This window comes from Hevea brasiliensis, chromosome 1 (genome assembly GCF_030052815.1).
Source record: "Hevea brasiliensis isolate MT/VB/25A 57/8 chromosome 1, ASM3005281v1, whole genome shotgun sequence".
NCBI classification, from domain to species: Eukaryota; Viridiplantae; Streptophyta; class Magnoliopsida; order Malpighiales; family Euphorbiaceae; genus Hevea; species Hevea brasiliensis.
This window is the reverse complement of record NC_079493.1, coordinates 119,507,126-119,518,331: the sequence shown is the minus strand read 5'-3', so window position 1 is coordinate 119,518,331 and position 11,206 is coordinate 119,507,126. Positions and strand designations below refer to the sequence as shown.

The following is an 11,206-nucleotide window of genomic DNA, read 5'->3' as shown; positions in this document are numbered from 1 at the left end:
TATATTATATTGGTTGTGGAAAAATTCAAATGTGGTTGTGAAGATGGCCAGCGTGTCAAAATTTTGTTGATAGGAATAAAATTAAGAGTGGGAAGGAACGTACAATAATTAAGGTCTGATTTTGAAATTTTTTAAAATCAAACTTAACAAACTTTGCTTTTGAAATCCAACGGTTTATTATTGTTATTACAATTAACATGAGATCTTGCAGCTTTATTACATCTTATCATAAGCTAGATGACCTGGACCCCACATGATGGGTGGCTCCTAGTTAAGAATGTGAGATTGTCGTTTACTTTTGATTTTTTTTAAAAATTAAAATTAAATTAAAATATTTACATCCACATATACAGATTAATTAAAATATTTATATAAAATATACGAATTTATATATAAATATTTAATCTAACTATTGATAAATTTATTATTTTATAATTACTTTATATTAGAGATTGACATTTCTCGAGTTGAGTTTATCTCCTCACTTAATGATGTCATATATTTGAATATTGGATTATATGAATTTATTTATCAGATATGCATGTGGTATAGTAGATTTATGATCTCAAAATTTTATTACTTATATATGGGGTTTTATGTTGACATAAATTATAATATTGATTATAGCTTTCTAATCTGAGTCGTTGGATTTCATTAAGCTACTTAAAATCACTGCTTGGTGAGGTTAGAAGGCCATAATGAGCTTATTTTCAAAAGACAAATCATTGGATGGGTGGTTGAAAGTTTGAAGCTACTATTAAAAGAAACGGATTTCAGTTTTGGATGGCTTCTTTAAGCCATTGTTACAAATTGAATGTTGATGCTATTGTTAATAAAGATGGTTGATGCTACTTGGGGATTATGGTTAGGAACCTGATGCATACATTTTGCATAGTCATTGAGGTCTAATTTCATAGCCATTTTATTTTATTATTAGTCATTTTTAGCTAATTTCATTAGTTATTTAGTTATTTTTTCATAATTGTCAATTTTGGATTAATTTGTATTTTTTACTTTGTTTTGTAGGAAAAATGGTGTTTTTGAAGGACTGAAGAGAAATTTTGCCATTGAAGAGTGACTTCTACAGCCAAATATGTCAAAAACAAGTTTTCAAGTTGAAATATGCATTGGCCAAATTGCACATAACTTGCCGCATAAGCCATGCAGATCTGCATAAGGAGAAAAATTACTGTTCCAATACCTGCCGAATTGTGCATAAGGAGAGTGCATGGCTTATGCAGATTCACGCCCCCTTATGCAATCTCACGGAATTGTGCATAATCTATGCACCTGGTCATGCAGTGTTACATAAGTGAACCAGAAACCAGCGAAACTTGCATAAGTGGACTGCATGACTTATGCAGTCCACTTATGCAGTCCCACAAAGATCTCATTAATGAGCTGGCAGAAGATTTCCTCAGATAATTCCTCCTAAAACACACCATTTTAGGGCTCCATGTCAGAAAATTTCTATAAATAGTCTTATTTCCCATTTTGAGGGGGAAGCAAGAAGGAAGAAGACAAGGAAGAGGTATAGGTAGCAGCTGAAGAGTCACTTTCACCTTCCACACCATTTTCAACCAAGATTTGCAGATTTCTTTCTTTCCTTACATTTTTCCTACACTTCTAGTGTTTAGATTCTTGTTCCTTAGCTTAGATTAAAGCTTTATTTCCATTTAAACTCAATATATCTTGTAAGCATTATGGATAGTGAGTAGTTTTATCTTGATTCTGGAGTAAGGGTTGTAATATTTGAGATATTTTATGGATTTTGATTGGGTAATCCATATTTTGTGGTCTTAATGAGTTTTATTCATTTCTTGTGTGCTTAATGACATGCTTAGTGTAGGATCCCACTAAGTGATGTTCTTAATCCATGGTTGAGGCACCGAAAGGAGAAGACCTTGTGATAGATAATCAAGAAATTGAACTTAATTAACTTAGATCTAGAAATAGACTAAGGATTAAGAGGATTCACAGATTAGTTAAAGAACCTAATGGGTCTTAATTAACTCTAACTCCACGAAAGTAGGATTAGATTGATTAAGGCACTCTTTGTCTCACTCGAAAAGGTATTCAAAGGATTTAAGAATTAATCTCCTTAAAACTCGTAAGTTCCACAAGATTGGATAACCAATTTAAAAATCTCGAAATAGCTTGAATATGAAATCCCGAACTCCGAAATCGCCTTTTTATAGTTGTTAATTTCTAATCAAATTTAATTGCTTGCCATTTTAAATTTTGCCATATTTCAACTTACTTATTTCAAATTGATGCAATTTTAGTTTAATTAATATATTGTTGGATAGATTATTAATTTTGCACATATAAATTTCATACTCCAATACCCATCAATTTATAGCTTTAATTTCAAAATTAGTTCAATTTAGTCAACTTTTATATCAAAAATTCAATCATTAACACAACTCCTCATGGGAACAATATCTTTTATATATTACTTGTACGACCCGTGCACTTGCGGTTGGGCCACATCAAGTTTTTGGCGCCGTTGCCGGGGAGTTGTTTGTTTAAGATTGAATTCTTGATTATTTTAGTTGTTTATAGTTTTATCTTTGTTATCTTTTCATTTTGTGTTTGTTTGTTCTTTTTCAGGTACTTTTAATCTTTTATGAGAAGAGCTAGAAGCACAAGTGACACATCCTTATTGTTCAATCCTGAAATTGAGAAATTTTGTAAGGCCAACAAGAAAGAAACCAGAAAAAGAAAAGAAGCTTTGAGAGAAATTGGATTAGAAGTAGACATGGCTGATGAAAGAATCAGAATTGGTGGTAATGTTGGAAATGATCGAAACAATGAAAATACAGCCCAAGGTGAAGAAATTATAAATGCTAATGTGCTTAGGGGAAGTATGATGGATCATGCTTTTCCTCGTTTTGATGACTTGAGAGAGAGCATAGCAAGACCAAGAATTGATGCAAATAGCTACAAGATGGTTTTTTAGAGTTCTTCAAATGATTCAAAATTCTCAATTTGGGGGACATCCTTCTGAAAATCCACATACACATCTAAAGAAGTTTGCTATGATCTGTGACATGCAAAAACAACCTGGAGTATCTGATGATGCAGCAAGATTGAAGCTATTCCCGTTCTCTTTGAAAGATAGAGCATTGGATTGGCTTGATTCTTTACCTCACAACTCCATTACAAATTGGGAGCAACTCACTGATGCATTTCTTGCACAATATTTTCCACCTGGAAAAACTCAAGAATTGAGGAATCAAATGACAGCTTTCAGACTAAGAGAAGATGAAACTCTCTATGAGTCATGGATGAGATGGAAGGAATTAGAGAGACAATGCCCACATCATGCCATTCCAAAATGGATGATAAACCAGAATTTTTACACCAATGTCACTCCTGCAATTAGAGGGATTATTGATGCTCAAACAGGAGGAGAATTTATTATGAAGCATGAAGATGAAGCTTATGAGCTATTGGAGAAAATTGCAAAGAATACTCATCTTTGGAGTAGTCCAAGAGGACCAGCTCCAACTCAAAAAAGGCAAGCTGCTGGAATGTATGATCTTGATCCGTTCAACATGATTAATGCAAAGTTTGATGCACTTACAAATGTCTTGGCTAAGAAGATGGAAGATTTGAGTATGTTGGTTAGTTCATCATCATCATCTGGAAGTTCACAACAAGTGGCTTATGCAGAGGGAACTACCAGCTGTGGAGTAGACTATGGAGAGCAAGCAGCATATGTTGGTAATTATGGAAACAAGCAAATGGGGAATCCTTACTCTCAAACCTATAATCCAACTTGGAGGAATCATCCCAACTTTTCATGGGGAAATCAGCAAAGTCAAGTTTCAAATCAGAATTTTCAACCACAACAGCAACAAGGAATCCCATATTAGCAAAATAGGCAACCATTGCCTAATTTTCAGCAGAAAACTATAAATCCTCCACCAAAACAGCAAGAACAAAGTCCCACCACAGAAGCTTTATTACAACAGATTCTTGCTAACCAAAATAAGCATGATGAGGAGATGAGAGAGATGAAAGCAAGGCTAGAACAGATGCAAACACATAACAGAATGCTGGAAAATCAGATTGCACAACAAGCATCTTCCTCAGGTACCAAGTCTTTTGGAAAACTTCCAAGTCAACCAGAAAACCCAAGAGAGCAGTGTCAAGCTATTACTTTAAGAAGTGGGAAAGTTGTAAATAATGAGAAGAGTGAAAATAGTGAGAAGAGAGAAAATGAGAAAGAAACTGATGAGGGTGAAAAACAAGAAAGTGAAAAACAAGAGAGTGCAGAAAAATGTAAAGAGAAAATTGAAGAGAAGGAAGAGAAATACATACCTCCAGAGCCTTATAAGCCACAGCTTCCCTTTCCACAAAGATTTCAAAAAGCCAAGCTTGATAAGCAATTTGGGAAGTTCTTAGAGGTCTTGAAGAAGCTTTACATAAATGTGCCTTTTGTTGATGCTCTTTCACAAATGCCCTCTTATGCAAAATTCTTAAAAGAAATTCTCTCAAACAAGAGAAGAATTGAAGACCATGAAACTATAGCCTTAACTGAGGAATGTAGTGCCATCCTCCAAAGGAAACTTCCTCCAAAGCTCAAGGATCCAGGGAGTTTTTCAATTCCATGCCACATTGGGGAATCATGTTCTACAAAAGCTTTATGTGATATAGGGGCTAGTGTTAGCCTTATGCCCCTCTCCATTTATGAAAAGCTCAATATGGGAGATCTTAAGCCAACCCACATTTCTCTTTAGTTAGCTGACAGATCAATTAAGTATCCTGAAGGGATTTTGGAGAATGTGCCTCTAAAGGTTGAGAAGTTCTATATACCTGTTGATTTTGTCATCTTGGACATGGAGGAGGATTCTAATATTCCAATTATCTTGGGAAGACCCTTTCTGGCTACAGCAGGAGCATTAATTGATGTTAAGGGAGAAAAATTGACTCTTAGAGTTGGTGAAGATCAATTGGTTTTCAATATTAATAACACTATGAAGAAGTATCATTCTGAAGCTGATACTTGCTTGAGAGTTGATATCATTGATGAGCTGGTTGAAGAACACTTCAGAAAGAAATATCCGGAAGATCCACTTGAAAATTTTTTGGCTCATGGAGGAGGAATAGACTATGACAACCCTCATGTGGCTGCATATGCTCAACATTTAGAGGGTAGTCCACCATTCATTTCTGCTCTAGTTTTTCAACTCACACAAAAGGAAAAAAGTCGAATCTAAGCAACCATCATTCAAGGAAGAAGATGCACCTAAGGTAGAACTTAAGCAACTTCCTTCTCAGCTCAGGTATGAATTTCTTGGCACTAATAACACTTATCCAGTAATTGTAAATGCAAATTTAAGTACCTTAGAGGCTGATAAGTTGTTAAGAGTGTTGAGGCAATTCAGGAAAGTTTTAGGATACACCATAGATGACATTAAGGGAATAAGCCCACACTTTTGCATGCACAAAATTATTTTGGAAGAAAATTGTAAGCCATCTATTGAACATCAGAGGAGGTTGAACCCAAATATGAAAGAAGTTGTTAAAAAGGAAATTTTGAAGTTGCTTGATGCAGGGATCATATATCCTATCTCGCATAAGATTTGGGTGAGCCCAGACATGTTGTCCCAAAAAGGGTGGAATGACAGTGGTCAAAAATGAAAATAATGAATTAATTCCCACCAGAACAGTGACTAGTTGGCGAATGTGCATAGATTACAGAAAATTAAATATAGCCACTAGAAAAGATCATTTTCCACTTCCCTTCATTGATCAAATATTAGAAAGACTGGCTAGGCATTCTTATTTTTGCTATTTAGATGGGTACTCAGGTTTTTTTCAAATCCCTATCCATCCAAATGATCAAGAGAAAACCACTTTTACTTGTCCATATGGAACCTTTGCTTATAGGAGGATGCCATTTGGGTTGTGTAATGCACCAGCCACTTTTCAAAGGTGCATGATGGCAATCTTCTCAGATTTCATTGAAGATATAATGGAGGTTTTTATGGATGACTTTTACATTTATGGATCTTCATTTGACATATGCTTGGCTAACCTTTCTAAAGTTTTGCGGCGATGTGCGAATCGACCTTGTGTTAAACTGGGAAAAGTGTCATTTCATGGTTCAGGAAGGGATAGTGCTTGGACATCTGGTATCTAACAGAGGAATAGAGGTTGATAAAGCCAAGGTTGAAGTGATAGAGAAGATGGCTCCTCTTACCAATGTCAAGGGAATTCGAAGTTTTCTAGGACATGCCAGGTTCTACAGACGCTTTATCAAGGATTTTTCTAAAATAGCCAAACCTTTGTCTAATTTGTTAAGTAATGACATACCATTTGTATTTGACCAAGAGTGTTTGAATGCCTTTTGCAGGTTGAAGCAAGCTCTTATCACTGCACCAATCATGCAACCACCTGATTGGAGCCTACCTTTTGAAATTATGTGTGATGCTAGCAACTATGCAATTGGAGCTGTTCTTGGTCAAAGAAATGACAAAAAGGCTTATGCTATTTATTATGCTAGTAGAACACTGGATGAGACTCAAACAAATTATGCAACAAATGAAAAGGAATTCTTAGCAATTGTCTTTACATTGGAAAAGTTCAGACCTTACATTATTGACTCAAAGGTGGTTATATTTTCTGATCATACAGCCATCAGGTATTTGCTCCGTAAAAAGGAGGCTAAACCTAGACTCATTAGGTGGATTCTGATGCTACAAGAGTTTGATTTGGAGATTAGAGATAAGAAGGGGGCTGAAAATGTAGTTGCTGATAATCTTAGTAGGTTGAAATTGGATGATGAAGAATTGGATGAAATCCCTATTGATGAGTTTTTCTTGGATGAACAACTTTTCTCTCTTGTTGCTAAACTACCTTGGTATGCAGACTTTGTGAATTATCTATCTTGTGGAGTTTTACCTCTAGGTATGACATGGCAACAAAAGAAAAAGTTTTTGCATGAGGTAAAATTTTATAGATGGGATGATCCTTTACTCTTTAGGAGATGTTGTGATGGTCTAACTAGAAGATGTATTCCTGATGAGGAGACACAGAGTATTATGCATCATTGCCATGCTTCTGATTATGGAGGACATTTTGGAATCTCTAAAACAGCTAGTAAAATTTTGCAAGCTGGTTTCTTTTGGCCAAATCTTTTTAAGGATGTGAGGAAATTTGTGTTGGAATGTGATAAATGTCAAAGGAGTGGAAATTTGTCAAAAAGAGATCAAATGCCCCTAAATGGTATTCTTGAAGTAGAATTATTTTATGTTTGGGGAATAGATTTTATGAGGCCATTTCCTCCTTCATATGGTAATAGATACATCCTAGTTGGAGTTTACTATGTGTCAAAGTGGGTGGAAGCTATTGCAACTCCAACTAATGATGCTAAAGTGGTAGTGAAATTCTTGAAGAAATTTGTCTTGAGTAGATTCGGAGCTCCTAGGGCTGTAATTAGTGATGGGGGTTCCCATTTTTGTAATAAGCAATTTGAGAGCTTAATGAGGAAGTATGGTGTAGTGCACAAGATAGCTACCCCATACCATCCTCAAACTTCAGGACAAGTTGAAATTTCTAACAGAGAACTCAAGCATATCTTAGAGAAAACAGTGAGCAATTCTCAGAAAGATTGGTCTATCAAACTAGATGATGCTTTATGGGCATATAGGACTGCTTACAAAACCCCTATAGGAACTACTCCCTTTAGGTTGGTGTATGGTAAGTCTTGTCATTTACCTATGGAGCTAGAGCATAGAGCATATTGGGCCATTCAGACCTTGAATTTTGATCTTAAGCAAGCTGGTGAGAAAAGGTTATTGCAACTTAATGAGCTTGAAGAATTAAGGATGGATGCTTATGAAAGTGCCCGTATTTACAAAGAAAGAACCAAAGTTTGGCATGATAAGCATCTTAGGAAAAAAGAATTCAAAGAGGGTGATCTAGTTTTATTGTTCAACTCAAGATTGAAATTGTTTCCTAGAAAACTTAAATCAAGGTGGACTGGTCCATATAGAGTTTCTAAGGTTTTCCCTTATGGAGCAATTGAAATTTGGAGTGAAAAATCTGGGAATTTTAAGGTCAATGGGCATAGATTAAAACATTACATGACTGGAGACCCAATAGAGGGAGCAAGCTGTTACAAGCTCTCCAATCCCTCACCTCTTTTCAGTGAAGTGCATGAAGAGTCCAGGTAAGGACTATAAATTAGCCCTCTTGGGAGGCTTCCCAAGCTCTTTTATTTTCCTTTTTGTTGATTTACTTTTATTTTCATTGCTTTTGCTTTTATCTTAAAGCTCCCCAAATTCATTTTTTGACATTGTTGAATCTTGTCCCTTGTAGATATATCTCAATGGAGGAAGGTTGGTGAACTGCTGGGGAGTAACCCTTAACCTGAAATTATGTTATTTAAATCTCCTACAAATTGATTGATTTTTACTACATAACCTGTGCAGGGGCTGCTATCTGGTTTATGCAGAGGAAAAATGACATTTTGCAGCAAGGAAGGGTCTGCAGCAGATTACTTATGTTCTTGGTGAGGTTGGGTGTGTAACTTTTTAATATTTGTGCTTATAATGTTAATATGGTGGTAAGTGAGTCAATTTTGCAGTTTTGAACTTATTTGGGTTGTGGGATTCAAGGTGGATGTGCTGCATTTCCTTGGCATGACTTGGGGAGTCCATTCTCATTTATGGATAAATGCAACTTTATGCAGATTTTATTGAGTTTTAATGTGCTAAATGTTGATTTGCAGAATTTGAGTCAAAATGGCATGGGTCACAAATGCCTTTTATGCAGGATTCACTTTTACAAGCATGTGTGATGTAATTTTGATGGATTTTGTATATATTGATGTGTTTTTGGTGACAATTTCTCATGATTTATGCTTCATAGAATTATATTTCTTCATTCTAGGGTATTTCTCACACTTGCAAATCATTTTCAATTGTTCTCTCAATCTTGTTGAATTGTGCATAAGTAACTGCATAGCTTATGCAATCCTGCATAACCAAAATTCCTGCCATTTTTCACCTCTATTGCAAACTGCATAAGATAGTGCATAGCTTATGCAACTCTGCATAGCCACATTTTGTCAAATTTCAAACCTGCCGAGAGGTGCATAAGCAAGGTGCATAACTTATGCACTTCTGCATGACTTCAAATCCTGCATTTTCTCTCTCCACCGAAATCTGCATAAGGGGAGTGCATAACTTATGCACTACCGTATGACCGAACTCTCCAAAAATCAAAACATGCCGAGAGGTGCATAAGCAGGGTGCATAACTTATGCACTTCTGCATGACTTCAAATCCTGCATTTTCTCTCTCCACCGAAATCTGCATAAGGGGAGTGCATAACTTATGCACTACCGCATGACCGAACTCTCCAAAAATCAAAACATGCCGAGAGGTGCATAAGCAAGGTGCATAACTTATGCACTTCTGCATGACTTCAAATCCTGTATTTTCTCTCTCCACCGAAATCTGCATAAGGGGAGTGCATAACTTATGCACTACCACATGACCGAACTCTCCAAAAATCAAAACATGCCGAGAGGTGCATAAGCAGGTTGCATAACTTATACACTTCTGCATGACTTCAAATCTTGCATTTTCTCTCTCTGCCGAAACCTGCATAAGAGGAGTGCATAGCTTATGCACAACTGCATGACCACTTTCCCTGAAAATTAAAACCTGCCGAGAGGTGCATAAACAGAGTGCATGACTTATGCACTTCCGCATGACCAAACTTCCAAAAGACCAAAACATGCCGACAGGTGCATAAGCAGAGTGCATAGCCTATGCACTTCTGCATGACCTCACATTCTGAACTCCAAGACTTGCCGAGAGGTGCATAAGCAATGTGCATAAGCTATGCACATTCACTTTCCCCTTATGCAGTTTTATAAGTCCAGTTTAAAACTTCTTTTCGGCAATATATTTTTTTCCCACCTCCACCTCCCGATATCCCAGCTCACTCCTTTTCCCCCCACGACCTTAATTCCGGCATGCCCCTTCTTCTCCACTTGTATTTTCGCCGGATAAACCCTAATTTCTCCCTGCATTTTCATTTCCGCCCTCATCTCCTCCATCCTCACTATCGGAAATCAATGGAGTCGCCTCCCCAATCCCCTCCTACATCTCCTCTCCAGGTTTCGCCATTGTCAATGCGGCCTCCCAACCCCGATTCCCCTCCACTAGAGACACCTCTACCACCTCCCACAACCACCTACAAGCGGAAAATTAGGTCAAAATCTACGCGACCCATTGCTTCTGTACCTCCTCTATCAAAGCGTAAAGAACCACCCACCCCATTTTCAGAACCACCACCCAAAAACCCCAAAACTTCAGCCTCCACACAAGCCAAATCACCCTCTTCCAGCAAAAAGCAATCGTCAGCAGCCTCACTGGTATCAAAACTACCTTGGCCTCTTCCTGATGCAGTTCAAAAGGCAGCCTTTAAGAGACTTAAGGAAAGGAGGGTGCAACCCACTAGGTATATTTCTGTAGATTCTCTACAGTCACTTGGTTTATTTGATAATGTGGTTGCCTATCTTGATGGTATGGGTTGGATGGAATTCGTGCATAAGCAAGAGATAGTTTATCCAGCTTTAGTTTTGGAATTTATTTCCTCATTCTCTGCCACCCTGAAATTGCATGATGTAGATTTTAAGCCAACTATGAAATTTAGATGTTTGGGGAAAAATAGAGAGTTATCATTGGATCAATTTCATAGCATTCTTGGTTTTGTAATTGATGGGCTATTTAGAGTGCCATATACAGGGGTAGAGGTAGCAAACAAGGGTATTTGGAATGCTGCTCAATTTTGGAGAATTATCACCAACCAACCTCAGACTTTTTCTGCTAGCAGATCAAAGACCTCTCAAATACTAGACCCTGCACTTAGGTTTATTCATAGGCTGATTGCTAGCACTATCTTGGGTAGAGGGACTAGTTCTGGTGCTGTGGGAAAATCTGAATTATTCATGTTATGGTGTGCTTTTCACAAGGTTAAGGTTTCTCCTGGTTACTTCTTTTGTGAGCATGTGTTGCATATTGCCACTAAATCCATAGGTGACATTGTCTTGGGTGGGCTCATAACTGTAATAGCCAAGCATTTTGGTTTTAATCCTGAAGAGCACCCAATACCAGCACTTGTAGACACCTTATATTTTGATGCTACACACCTATCCAAAACAGGATTCAACCTGCCA

At 37.0% G+C, this 11,206-nt stretch overlaps 1 non-coding gene across 1 annotated transcript; it reads right to left on the bottom strand.

The window, feature by feature from the left end:
* Positions 1-3,227: 3,227 nt before the first annotated feature.
* On the bottom strand, positions 3,228-3,334 carry LOC131169641 (small nucleolar RNA R71). The gene has a single exon (XR_009140532.1). It is a non-coding gene; the product is annotated as a small nucleolar RNA R71 (small nucleolar RNA).
* Between the last annotated feature and the right edge of the window lie 7,872 nt (positions 3,335-11,206).